This window comes from Amblyraja radiata, chromosome 9, assembly GCF_010909765.2.
Source record: "Amblyraja radiata isolate CabotCenter1 chromosome 9, sAmbRad1.1.pri, whole genome shotgun sequence".
Taxonomy (NCBI): domain Eukaryota; kingdom Metazoa; phylum Chordata; class Chondrichthyes; order Rajiformes; family Rajidae; genus Amblyraja; species Amblyraja radiata.
In genome coordinates, this window is record NC_045964.1 from 34,240,461 (window position 1) to 34,255,786 (window position 15,326).

Below are 15,326 nucleotides of genomic sequence, written 5' to 3' on the forward strand. Positions count from 1 at the left end.
TTTCACACAGAGAGTTGCGAGTCTGTGGAATTCTCTGCCTCAGAGGGCGGGGAGGCCGGTTCTCTGGATACTTTCAAGAGAGAGCTTGATAGGGCTCTTAAGGATAGCAAAGTCAGGAGATATGGGGAGAAGGCAGGAACGGGCTATGTGGATGATCAGCCATGATCACATTGAATGACGGTGCTGACTCGAAGGGCCGGATGGCCTAATACTGCACCTATTGTTATTATTTGTCGTTTTTATTATTTATCTGATACGTTGGAGCTCTGCTCGGGCAGGGTGCCAGAAAAAAATGTTCACTAAACAATATAGTCCAAAAACAACACCATGCCCAAATTCCCTAGTGCAACCAAGACAATTTGTAGTTCTGATTGTTGTGTTTAATAGCCTGCTGGTTGTTGGGTAGAAGCTGTTCCTGAACCTGGATGTTTACAGTTCTGGAGTTACTCCAGCACTATGACTTTTTCTGTAAACCAACATCTGCAGTTCCTTGTTTCTCTGTTGGATAAAAACTGAATTTCTACTTTGAAAATCTTTAAAGACAAGAATGTGTATTAATGATTTTACCTGCACATCATTTCAAATGTGTTGCACTCTTTTGTTATAATTCTTAGTGATTTACAGTGCTGCCTCACAGCGCCAGAGACCCACGTTCGATCCTGACTACAGGTGCTGCCTGTGTGGAGTTTGTACATTCTCCCTGTGACTGTGTGGGTTTCCTCCCCCATCCCAAAGATGTGCAGAGTTGTTGGTTATTTGTCTTCTATTGATCGCCTCTAGTGTGTAGGATGTGAAAATGGGATAACATAGAACTAGTGTGAATGGGTGATCAATAGTCAGTAAGGGCTCGGTGGGCCGAAGGGCCTGTTTCCACGCTGTATCTCTAAACAAAAAATAGCGATCCACTGTTTTCTATCCAAGTGAACTGCCTGTGTTTTCAGCTGAAAAGTGAAAGGGATTACTTCATTGTCATTTGACGTTGGAAACTTGCCAGAAAAGGCTGCCAAGGTTTGTAGTGAGACTGTGGGGCCTACACCCATAAAACTAATGGGAAACAGCTTTGACATGTGATCAAATCTTGCACACTCACCAAACTTTCCCTCCACAAATCCCCTCTGGATTAACAGCCCTGTCAAAATACTTGGAATATTTTGAACTATTAAAAAATATGAAAATTTAAAATTAAATCAAATCACAATGATACCAAAAAAAACATAAACATTTGAGAAAGAAAAAGACAATACAAATACCCAAAACACAACAGTTCTGATTCTCTATCTAGTTCTGACTCGGGTTGTATGAGCTGATGCTCTGAAATAAATCGTATGGAATTACAGGAACTTTGTACTCAGAACATGGAACATTCCAGCACAGGAACAGCCCCTTCAGCTCATAATATCTGTGCTGGACACAATGCCAAGATAAACCAACCTCCTCTGCCTGCATGTGATCCATATCCCTCGGTATCTAAAAGCCTATTGAATGCCACTATCATATCTGCCTCCACCCCTGGAAATGCATCTCAGGCACCCACCAGCAGTTAAAACAAAACTTCGCTCATCTCCATCCGCTCATGATCCCTATCGTGTTTAGGATAGTGTTAGTATGTGGGTTTGCCGAAAGGCATGGACTATATGGGCCAAAGAGCCTGTTTCTGCGCTGTATCTCTAAATTAAACTGAATTAAGCAGTAAGTTCTTTCTGCTCAAGATCAGACCCAGTATTCCTAAGGCTAAATTTCAACTCGAGGTTCGGCAGTAAGGTGAATTTAAAAACCTACTCCAATGCCACAGTAATCAGGTCAAAGCAAAATTAATTTGAGCGTTGATGCCCTAATGCAGCTGCATCTCCCAGTTTGGTGTGAGGAATAGATAGAAAGGAGTCTGCTCACCACTATACAGGGAGCAAGATTGCCACAAGGAGTGAGTCACTTGCTTGGATATAAGGTGCATTAGGAACAACAGAAATAGGCAGATTTAATGAGCCAATCTCAGGGGAGCGAGTTAAAAATCATAGGCAGAAGCGTCTTGTTGATTCCAGAACAGGCAAATTGCATGGGGATGTTTAATTCCCCACTCTCTTGCTGTTGGAAATGATGGGAGGGTTTAAATCACCCCCCATATTATGCTTGCAACATTGGTTTTGTACATAGCAATGAACACAGGATCCTTCTCTGTTGTGTCCTGTGTAAATGCTGATATCATGTCAGTGCAGGAATTAAGTATTCTCCATGTTGTGTGGGACTGATAATGACCTAGAGGACCATTTGTTCACCTGCTTCAATTAGTTTGAGTTTCATAATTGGGTTAACATAATGCTAACAGGAATCTATCTGACAGATGGTATCCTTTGTGCCAAGGGACACTGTGCTATGTTATTAACCTCAGCATCGGCTGATATTTCGGCTGGAGAACACTTAAACAAACTTCATTTAACAAAACTTTTTGGCATAACATGATAATGATTCTGTTTGAGGTTGCATAAAAAGAGGTTTAAATATCCACAAATTTACAATATATTCTCCCAAATGCAAGATGTGAGCAATTAAATATCCTCTTTGATATTACATAATAAATTACGTACATGAAAACATGAAAATGTTAATGGATATGTTGCAACGTTTGATGAAAAATAAGTTTACATTTTGGCATTTCCCACAATTTATAATAGAAACGGATTCATTTTAGTACATGAAAACTATCAATAATATATCCATCCAGCTAAATTTATTTTGCAAAATAAGATTGAACATACTGAAAAAATACTGAACAAAAACATCAACATATTGTATCCATCTCTTGCAGGGAAAAGATAAATAGTGCTGATGAACCTGGAGTAGCCATTGAGAAATATAAATAACTTGTGTAATACAAATATTATGTTTCATGGAAATATCCTTTCTATTGGAGTCTATGGTTTAAAATTATTTTCGAAAACTTGTACAACCAGAAAATTTATAAGGTTTAATAATTGTGAAAAACATACCACGAGATCTCAAGAGCTATGGTGAAAAAAAATGGGCACAAACCCAGAGAAAATAATTAGAATGATAATGAGCTGGGCTGAGGGAAGCAAGAGCATGCAAGTGGCCAAGGCATTCGAAAAGATGGCTGATTATGGAGGGACAGGAATTTGTGGGGTTGGTTGGGCAAGGAGGCCCTGGCAAATAGATAGGGGAAAATTATGAAGGCATTTCAACTAGATTTGAACATTTTGATAGAGTAGAGTGGAATCATAAACTACTTGTCAATGTCAACGAAAAGAATGGAATGTGGGCAGAATATTTTGGCCAAACGGAAGTATATAGAGAGTGGGAGAATGGCCAAAAGTATTTTGGATGAGCCCATTGTAAAGAAGTTAACAACAGATCAGAAACTAGTTGACAGGACTCGAGGACCTGAACTATAGGGGGAGGTTGGGCAGGCAAGGACTTTATTCCTTGGAGCGCAGGAGGATGGGGGTGATCGAATAGAGGTGTATAAGATCAAGAGCGGTATAGATAGGGTGAATTTACCCAGAGGTGTGAGTTTGTACGGTCTCCCTGTGACCTGCGTGGGGTTTCTCCGGGTGCTCCAGTGTCCTCCCACACACCAAAGACGTACTAAACTAAACTAAACGGAATAGGGAAATCCAGAACCAGAGGGCATAGCTTTTTTTAAGATGTGGGGGGAAAGATTTAATAGGACCCTGAGGGGCAACTTTTTTTACACAAAGGGTGGTGAACGAGCCTCCAGAGGAGGTCTTTGAAACAGGTACTATCACGCCATTTACTGTAAAAGACACTAGGCCAGGTATTTGTATAGGATAGGGTTAGAAGGATATGGGTCAAACACAGGCAGGTGAGACTAGTGCAGATCGGGCACGTTGGTCAGCGTGGGCATGTTGGGCTGAAGGGCCTGTTTCCATGCTGTATAACTCTATGACAGATGAGCTAAGCAAGAATAAGTAAATAGTGCTTAAAAGATTAACATATGGAATTTAGGGATGAAACCATTGCTAAGAATATCATGCCATGTAGTTAGATATTAATTACCTTTCCTCAAATTACATTATCGTACACTGAGGATCTTTGCAAAACATAAACTTTGTTCTCCGATTAGACCAATTTTATTTATCTTTGATTTTTCAGTATCATTTTTACTTGCTGCTACTTGAAGGTCAAATGCACATCATCGGAGTTCGACACTCAGTATTAGCAGTCACTGTATAGTCTCCATTATTTACTCTATAGGCACTATTCTTACATAGAGTGATACAGTGTGGGAAACAGGCCCTTCGGCCCAACTTGCCCACACCGACCAACATGTACCAGCTACATTAGTCCCACCTTCCCGCGTTTGGTCCACATCCCTCCGTACCTGTCCGATCCAAGTACATATCTGTTTCTTAAACGTTGGGGCAGTCCCTGCCTCAACTACTTCCTATGGCAGCTTGTTCGAAACATCCACCACCCTTTGTGTGAAAAAGTTACCCCTCAGGTTCCTATTAAATCTTTTCCCCTTCACCTTAAACCTATGTCCTCTGGTCCTCGATTCACCTACTCTGGGCAAGTGACCCCATGTATCTACCTGATCTATTCCTCTCATGATTTTATGCATGATTTTTGTAGGCATTAAAGGGAAAAAATGATCAGTTTGAGTGACTCTGATCATGGCCTCAGGCATCAAAGTGCATGACCAGCTTGTTCATTGTAGAAAGCATTTTATTGAGATACATCACAACTTGGTTTGGCAAGTGCTCTTAGCAACATTGCAAGAAATTGCAGCCCAGTGCATCACACAAAACCAGCCTCCCCACCATCAACACTTTATGCTGTCTCTGGAAAGCAGCCAAGATAATCGAAGAATATTGTCACCCTGGTCATTCCCTCTTCTCCCTGTTGGATAGAAGATACAAAGGCTTGAAAGAACATACCATCAGATTCAGGAACAGCTTCTTCCCCACTATGATCAAACTACTAAATGGACATCTCATTAAGGGATAGGGTTAGAAGAATATGTGTCAAAGCCAGGCAGGTGGGGCTATTGTAGATATTGGTTGGTGTGGACAAGTTGGGCCAAAGGGATTGTTTCCTAGCTGTATGAAGCGAAGGAGGAATAAGTAAAATAGTGTTTAAAAGATTAATACATGCAATTTAGAGATGAAAGTATTCCTAAGAAGATCATTCTGTGTAGCTAGATATTAATTGCCTTCCTACAATCAAGCTAAGGGTGTGACTCCAAACTCCCACCAACCTCATTGCAGTCCTTGCACATTTTTTTATCTGCACTTTAATTGCAGTTGTAACACTGCAATATTATCTTCCCTTGGCACTAACGTTGTACAGATATGGCTTGTTTATACTTGTGTATGTATGATTCGACTGGATTGCTCGCAAAGCAAAGTTCTTCACTGTATTTCGGTAAACGTGACAATGATAAACCTGTAATGAATCAATTCATCTGAGGCAGGCAGAATGCCAACTTTTTGGTACCTAGTAATTATAATGATTGCAGAGTGCCAGTTAGCACCAAACACATTAATTATTAGTTGGATGCTTTAGCAGAGAACCCATGTAGTTTGTGACAAACATTCGATGGTTATAGCCTGCATTGTCTAATTTTATCCAACTTCAACAAATGCAAAATGTAGAAGCAAGGAATTGCAGATGCTGATTTGCACAAAAGGACAAAGTGCTGGAGTAATGCAACGGGTCAGGCAGCATCTCTGGAGAACATATGTAAATTTGTTGCCGTAATTGCCTTGACAGCCACAATCAAAGTGGTTCCTGCCTCACTTGGTCATCTAGTTTCTCTCTGTCTGAAGAGGGCTTCGACCCGAAATAACATCTATTCCTTTTCTCCAGAGATGCTGTGTGACCCGCTGTTTTACTCCAGCATTTTGTGTCTATCTTCACTTGGTCCTCTGCTCATTCTCCCAGTCATATATCTTCATCATGTCAAGATATCCCATTACTATTTGGGTGCCTTTGAAGTGTAATCCCAGGTTAGGAAATGTTGCAGCTAATTTGGACAGGGCAAGTTTATACATACAAATGGTGGCTAAGGGTTACATATTGGCTTCTTCCCTTCTCTTTGGAACAGTGCCATAGGGTCATTTGAATCTGTATATGTAAGTGGATACCGTAATGGGGATTGGCCCTAGTATTTAGGATAGTGTCAGTGTACGGGTAATCACTGGTCGGCATGGACTCGGTGTTTTCACGCTGAATCTCTAAACTAAGCAAAACCTTCCAATATACTGTCCTTTGAACCCCTTTTAATACCACTGGTATGGGTGCTTCCTGCTACTAAATATATTTTTTAACATTGTGTGTTTGGAAAGGGAATTAACTAATGGTCCATCTGAAAAATAGCAATGCAATTGGTAAGTCAAATAGGTATGCTTTCCACCATCATGAACTATTTAAAAAAGTCTGAAGAAGGATCCTGACCCAAAATGTCTCCTATCCTTTTTCTCCAGAGATGCTGCCCAGCCCGCTGAATGACTCCAGCACTGTCTTTCTTGAAATATTTGTTGTGCATATCTCTGGGCAATAAAACCTTCATCAATTTGCTTTCAGCTCAACTCATCCCACATGCATGCCTGCTTTGTGGACACTATTTTCTAAAAGACATCCTTGGTCCCTAAATAATCTAAACAATTGTGTTTAGAAGGTTGAGAGAAGACCTCATTGAAACTTACCAAATAGTAAAAGGATGGTGGATATGGAGAGGATGTTTCTACCAGTGAGAGAGTCCAGAACCAAAGACCATGGCGTCAGAATAAAAGGAAGTACCTTTGGAAAGGATATAAAAGGGAATTTCTTTAGTCAGAGGATGGTGAATCCGTGGAATCCATTGATACAGACGGCTGTGGAGGCCGTCAATGGATATTTTTAAGGCGGAGATTGATAGATTGTTGATTAGTAAAGGTGTCAGGGTTAATGGGGAGAAGGCAGTAGAATGGGGTTGAGGGGGAAAGATAGATCAGCCCTGATTGAATGGCAGAGTAAACTTGATGGGCCATATGACCCAATTCTGCTCCTATTACTTTCGAACTTAAGAAATTGAAATGTCAAATCATACTTCAAACCAAAATTACTCAAATTTTGTATTATGTGAATTTCAGACAAACGCATGTGGTCTTGATTGTTTCAACTTGCAGAGCATCCAGAAACACTCAACTAATTTGGCCGTAAAGATCAGCAAGTTCAGGATTTCCACATGTTTGCATCAAACTTGCTAATTGCAGGTCACTAGAGATTTCCAGGTTGCACTCTTGTGCACGACTCCTCATGGAGTCCCAGCAGAGGAATGCAAAGATGTGGCAATTCCTTAGCATTTATGCTGAGAAATCCACTTGAAACCTGATACCCCTCCTGTGTTGGGCCAAACCTGGCATATGAAGTTCTGCTCATTGGATTTCACCATAAAACTAATGGAAAGGATGAAGGCTAGCGTTCACATTTGGGCTGTTAAGAGATTGTAAAAAAAAATGTGATTAATCATATAATTGAACATAGTGAAATTGGATAGGTGAAGTTTTGGGTCGGGACACTTCTACAGACTGCAGAAGGGTCTGAAGAAGTGTCCCGACCCGAAATATCACCTATTCAAGTTCTTCAGAGATGCTGCCTGACCCATTGAGTTACTCTAGCACTTTAAATCCTTTTGTGTAAACCAGTATCTGCAGTTCCTTGTTTCTATATTTAAATCAGAACCCAGATTATCATTGAACCAATGTCAAATGAGAAACAATGTTTATTTACAAAGTTTGAATTTTTAATATTATAAATTCCTTGTTTAAATTATGAGATGCTCTGCACGAGTAATAAAATGTTATGTACTTTATTTTATATGATGAGTGATACTGTATAGGTCAAAGGAAATGGTTAGTTACACTATTCTGAAGTCTGCTTGTGAAATATTTTTTCGTCTTTGGTTCAGTTGTGAACCTTATGGGCCTGTCCCACTTAGGCGATTTTTCAGCAGACTGCCGGCAACTGTCAAGTTGCCGGCAGTCGCCTGAAAAAACAGCAACTGGAACGGCGACTGTCAGAGTGGAACACACACACACACATCGCTTCCTTCACCAGCCCATTATGCAGGCGGGGGACAGGGCAAGCGGGGGAAGAGCTGTCTGAGTGAAATTCACACGGTGCAATGCCAAGGTGATAGACACACCGCGATGAACAGGAAGGTTGGTGCTGTAATTAAGATGGCTAAAGCACAGTGTGCGGTAAGTCCTTTAAAAGAGGGGGGAGAGGTGGGAGAAGGAGTGGAGAACTTTTAAGAAGCCTGAGATACACGGCTGTGAAGCTCGGCGGACATTTAACATTACCGGTCGGTTATCCTTGGTTCAGAAAACTATTGCTTACGTTTTTTTCCCCAATGAGCCAATGAAATTCACCGGTCAGCACTGGCTACAACATATATGAACCTTCGACCTTCTGGCAACCCACTAGGACCTCCTGGCGACCCAACTACCGCACGATAATTCTCGCTACTCTCCATGGCGGCTTCATTCTGGTCATCGCAAATTTTTCAACTTGCGGCAAACATAATGAGGCCACGACTAGTTCCCAGAATGCGGGAACTCCTCACGACCATGAAGATGACTACCCGGCAACCACCCGCGAACATGTGGGGACCGCATAGTGTCCTGCAGTCGCTTAAAAAGTTGGCCAAGTGGGACAGGCCCATTATTAAACAGGGAATCATTTTTAAATTAGGAAGGGAGCGAAGTGTCCAAAAACAAGGTGCAAAGCTTGAATGGAACAGTGTGATCATAAGAAAATCCATAGTGAGCTAGTCAGCATAGTTACAGTTAAAAGGAGGATATTAGGAACAATGGAATGTAATAGCAAAAAAGATATTTAGTGAACAAGGTTTATTTGGGCAATTTGAGGCATTGGTGCAACCTGCAAGTCAATTATTTTCATGGTGAGAATTATTACAGTTGACATGAGCTTTGAAAGTAATTTCATGTATAGCAATTTAATTTATGAGGCAAGATTAGGGAAATTAGGCTTGGTCGGTTTGGAAAATAGACTTTGAAGTGACACAACTGAAGTTTCCACAATTACAAAAGAATCTGACAAATTAGTTCAGCTAAACTGGTCGTGATGATGAATTGTTCAAATAACCAAAAGCACACAGATTAAAAGGTTAGAGTTTTGAACACAGGAAGCTCCTTTAGTTTAGTTTAGAGATACAACGTGGAAACAAGCCCTTCAGCCCACCAAGTTCAAGCAGACCTATGATCCCTGTAACTAGCACTAACACTAGGGACAATTTACAATCTTTAACAAAGTCAATTCACCTACAAACCTGTATGTCTTTGGAGTGTGGGAAGAAACCAGAGCACCCAAAGACTCACGTGGTCACAGGGAGAATGTACAAACTTCGTACAGACAGCACCCATAGTCAGGATTGAACCCTAGTTTCTAGCGCTGTAAGGCAGCAACTCTACCACTGGGCCACGGTGTCACCTTTTGGTTTGGTTGAATTTATTATTGTCATCTGTACTGAGGTATAGTGAAAAGCTTTTTGTTGCATGGTTTCCAGTCAATGAAAAGACTGTACATGATTACAATCAAGCCGTCCACAGTGCACAGATAAAGGACACAATATTCAGTGCAAATTAAAGTTTGATAAAAGGTAGTTCAAAGGTCTTCAGTGGGGTAGGTCAGGATTGCACTTTAGCTGTTGAGAGGTTTCAGTTGCCTGATAACAGCTGGGAAGAAATTGTTCCTGAATCAGGAAGTAAGCTTTTATCACACTTCTGTACCACTTGCTTGATGGGAGAGGGGAGAAGAGAGAGTGACCAGCGTGAAACAGGCCCTTGGTTATGTTGGTGGCCTTGCCGAGGCAGCATTAAGTGTAGATGGAGTCAATGGAAGGGAGGTTGGTTTGTGTGATCTGCACTATGTCGACAATACTCTGCAATTTCTTGGATGGAGCTTATTGTACTTACATGTTCTTAATTGTATGTTTCTCACTGTGTTAAAATGTGCACTAAATTGAATAAAGTCACCAACATAAGTTGAATACATTATAAAAATTGTACCAGCACCAATGTTTTTTAATAATATTTGAAGCATAACATAAAACATTACTATTAAAATCTAGCTTGCGACATGCTGCATCTATGGCAAATGTTTCCTAAAAGACTTAACACTGTAAATTTGGAGGGTGTTGCAATCTTTTGATAAGCTTTGAGACATTTGCATGTCTGAAAGTAGGAAATGGCAGGAGTAAGATTATGGACTACATTATTACTATAAATACTTAGACATGATCAAGAGTTACTAATTGATGGCTGAGATAGACACAAAATGCTGGAGTAGCTCAGTGGGTCAAGCAGCACCTCTGGAGAAAATGGATAGGTGACTTTTGGGGGTGGGACCCTTCTTCAAACTAACTAATGGCTAAATTTGTTGCAGTTATGTGATGACATTTACCTACCTGCGCCAATTCAAAGAAAGGTGTCACTTTACAATATTGATTAAAATTACATGTATGTTGTCTAAACATGCCATTTTTTTTCAAAATTCCTCTCACGAATGTTCATGCATGGAAATTATCAAACATTTTTGTTTAAAGTTTTACTATGTCTCATTTTACCATTAAAATTTGTTTTAGTAAAGGAAGTTGGTAACTTGAATGATTTTTAAAAAGACTCAGCTAAAATCAATCTTTGTTCTCTTTTGCTATTCAAGATGACCAGTTGCTGTGGAAACCAAAGATCACAGCCAACACTGGGATCTTCTGGCCATTGTTTTTTTCCAAAAAATGGGTGTTGTCTTTATCTGGCTCTAAATATACTTCTAGCTGTCTAGCACAATGCAAACTGGGTTTTGTTACATTAACCATAAGAATAATTCATCACAAACCTGGGAATGCAAAAAGTTCATTTAACTTTTTCAGAACAAGGTATTAGCAATGCGCTGCAAATTCAAAGGGACATTGGCTTTATGAAATACATATTGGCTAACCTTGACAATAGAATGGAACTTAGCAGTGAATGATTTTGTTTTATTAAGTGGTACAATAAAGTACTTCAACGTGACTTATATTATGACACAATTGTAATGAAATCAGGTAAAGTTTTCCAAACCATAAATTTCAGAGAACTCTTTAATCGGTTATAGCTTTCATTACATCAATGAAGTCTAATGTATTTTCCTGTTTCCTTTTCACAAAGGAACTAGTATCGATGACCTTGAAATTTCCAATTCCCCTGCAGGAGAAATTAATTTCAATTCAGTGGAAATGCACAATAACATGCTCATCACATTCATTATTTAATTGTCCTGTTCATTCATTTTTTGGTTTTATTACCTTCCTGTAATTCTCCATTCTTACAAAATCTGGATAATATCGCAGGTTTGCAAAGGGTAAATGCTTTCTCAGACTTCAATCATGTGAATTTTACCTCACATTTGATTCTGGCATGTGTTACTGAGGGTCCTGCTGCTACGGGACATTGAGAGCCAGAGTTTGGTGGTGGCACCCCTCAAACAGGGGAAGGGATATCACCCCAGGGGGCCACAAGAGTGGCAAAGCCATGTGTTTGAAGGATAGTTGCGAACACTATTGAATATGACTAATTAATGTATAGACCCTGAGATTGTCGGAAGTATTTACGCACTGTTATTGCTTTGTATATATATTTTATTCTGAATAAAATTCATTTTTGGTAATAAAAAATGTGTTACTGAACTATCTTTCCGTGGAAGGCCTCATAGCCAAGTACAATTCCCCCAACAATCTCACATCCTGTAGTTGTGACTTATTAGCAATTTGGTAATGGCTGCGTGGCTGATTGTTTTCCTCTACCACTGTAAAACTAATTCAAGCACCTGACAAGTGGCCAATTGAGAAGATGTATCTTGGCACAACTAGATCTGAATGATTCAATAGCATGATATGTAATTAATGGATTCACAAAGGTCATAGTAAACATGATTGCGAGTGGGTTTTAGTATTTGATGCAAGAACTTGCAAAGATTACTTGGAAAACACACCCCAAACCTGTGACTTAGAAAGATAAGGGCAGCAAATATTGGAATATCATCACCTGAAGTTCCCTTCCAAATAGCACAACCTGGCTTAGAAATAAATATTCATTCATTTATAATGTGTAGGAAGGAACTGCAGATGCTGGTTTATACCGAAAATAGACGCAAGATGCTGGAGTAGCTCAGCGGGTCAGGCAGAATCTCTGGAGAAAAGGAATATGTGACATTTTGGGTCAGAACCTTTTGGATCTCAGTCCTGGAACTCACTGTCCGACAGCAATGTGGGAGCATCTCCAAAAGACAATTGCAGTGACTCAAGAAAGAGGCTCTCCACCCAATCCACAAGAACAAATGAGGAATGTGTTGGCATTACCCCATTGTATTTTAATGCACCATGTTTATATAGTTGCAGAGTATAAAATAACTGTTGATACGTCGTCAAACGATTAGTTACTTGAGAACTTACTAAACAATAATGATCCATTAGGTTAATCTTTAATCACAGGTACAGGTTAGTTCTTGTCTTCTACATTCTGTGACCAAACACTGGGATTACTGTTGCTAGGAAGAAATAAATACAAGAACTTAATTTCAAAATAACTCCCCATTGTGCTCGTTCACCCATTTCATCTGCAGTACCATGACAGGCTGGTTTTAAGATCAAATCAATGGCTCTCATATGCTAAGATTGTTTTATAAGACATTGTAGCATTTAATACATTTGGAATATTGGGAGCATTTATAAATTAACTAGTTGAAAAATACATCATGTTAAAGTACAAGTGTATTGCCCCAAAGCAACACAATACCATTTTTTTTTCAGGAAGCATCAATAGACCAAAAAATAGGCAACTCTAAGCAAATGGAAAACCCTGTTTTTTTAATTTGACCAAAAGCAATTTAACCAGCTGACTTTATCTGGGTGTTCTCAAAAGCTAAATATTTTGTGGTCATAACTAAAACTATTCAAGTGCCACATCCTGTTCCAAATTAAGAGATGTTTAAAATCCAAATGTGAGTTTTTTGTTTGGAAAGAGAAACATCACAATTATGTCTAGGTTTGCTGAATTAGGGAAAGAACTAAGAGGCCTAAAAAGGAGGTGAAAATCGAGGGGTCAAAATTGGTCTACTGTTCCAGCAAAAAAACAAACAGCTGCAAGAACTCAGTGGGTCAAGCAGCATTTGTGGAGGTAAAGGGATGGCGGATGTTTCAGGTTGGGACCTTGCATCAGGACTTAAGAATGTAGAGGGAAGATAGCCAGTGTATGAAAGTGAGAGAACGGTGAGACAGAGGCTGATAGGTGATAAGTGGAGTCAAGAGAGTGGGGGATGAGGGGAAGGATAGCAGTCGGACACAGATGACTAATGGGGCTCTGCTGAGACAGATGGTGGTAGGTGGAAACATTGGAAACGATTAAAATATTTCAGCAGATGGAGCTTGGTGGAGAGGTGGATGGGGATGGGTAGAGCTAGAGACTGAAAATGATAGATGGATCCTGGTGAGGGATGGATGATGGCACATGAAACAAGGTGGGGTAAGTTGATGAGTCTGGGTAAGCAGGATGGATGAGTATGGTAAACAAAGAGAGGGACCCTAGGCAGACTCGTGGAAGCAGTAAAATAACGGGGACTAGGATATCTGAAATTGGAAAACTGTATAGTTTACACAAGAGGGATATGAGGTAAATGATGAGTCTGAGATTAGTGTGGAGTGAACAGAGAGTACTGCCCTACAGCGAAGGTAATGTTGGAATGAGGGTGGGGAGAGTAGAGGTCAAAGCAATTGCAAGATAAAAGCAATTAGAATTGAACAAGTCAAGAGAGAGAGGCCGGAAGAGGGTATCCAAGTGGACGGGGAGTGCTGGAGATTTGAGAAAGGGTCATCAGTGAGCGGGTGAGGATTTATTGACGAAGAAATAGGTGTGTTGGCAAAGGTAGCAGAAGAAGAGCTCAACATTATGTTGGGTCTGGATCTCACTGAGGTGGGGGTGCAAGGGTACAAGAGTGAGGCCTCAGATGAAGTCTGACCACTCAAGATCAGAGAGACGGACGAGTTTTCCACTTGCACTTGGTTTCCACTGTCGCAAGATTAATATTATCTCCCCAATGAATTACAGGCGACAGCCAGGGATGTCCACAAATCTGTAACAATTCAAACACGCAAAGGAAAATTAGGGTAGTTAATTCATTGTGGTGCTCATTAATTTCGTTCCAACAATGATTCAAAGAAACCTTAATTGAACAGATTATCTAAAATCTCCTTATGGCGACTTGTATAGAACACTAGACCAAGTGCAGACCGTTGGGTCTGCTCCCCCAACACAATATTCCACCACTCATCCATTCCCCCAACGCAATATTCCACCACTCGCGCATAGCCCCCAACTGCGCAGTCGTGGGTCATTTCTCCCTCTCCCCCTCTTCAATCCCTAGAGAGGGAGGGGGGTAGAGGGAAGTAGGGAGGGGTGGTAGAGAGGGAGGGGGGTTAGAGTGGGAGTGGGGGGTAAAGAGGGACAGGGGCAGAGAGGGAGGGGGGTAGAGAGAGGGAGGAGGGGGTAGAGAGAGGGAGGAGGGGGTATAGAGTGAGGGTAGAGAGGGAGGGGACGAGAGAGGGAGTGTAAACGTGGCAACTACCCTCCCTACCCCCTCCTCTACCACAATCCCCCCCATTCTCCCTCCTCACCTCCTCAGTGGCCCCATAGTCGTGAGGTCTCACCGCTGCGGTCTCTATGTCTCCTTCACCGCCGCAGTCTTGATGCCTCCTTGAAGACCGCGTAAAACCCCAGCCGGGGCGTCACGGGTAGAAGCCTGGGTCGGAAAAAGCGGAACGTTAATTTAAATGTGGTCTTCCCCCTGACGTCACTGGAAGCTGGTGGCCGCCCACTCCCCCTTTGTGACGTCACTCGAACCAGGTTGAAGGACGTTCGCCATTTAAAATCTTGGTTTTAGCTATTTTTAAAAAGCTATAACGTGAAATATACCATGAAATGTGAAGTGAAGCAGTTTATTTTGTTGACGGGGTTAATGTGATTAATAATCTGTAAACATTTCTGTGCTAGCACGTGGCGTTTTGATGAAGGTAGAAAGATACACAAACACAAATACAAGATGAGACTTTTAATAAGTACTAGACCAAGTGCTTAGGTCTGCTCCCCCAACGCACCCGTCCCTACCCGTAGCCCACAATGGAGGAGTGGTCCTCCAACCCAAGCCATTCCCGAACGTAAGATTCCAGCACTCCCATGCCTCCCTCAGCAGTGGGCTTTAAAAAAAATCCAATTGCACTTGCCCTGCATTTTGAAATAGCAATTCGCCCTCCCCCT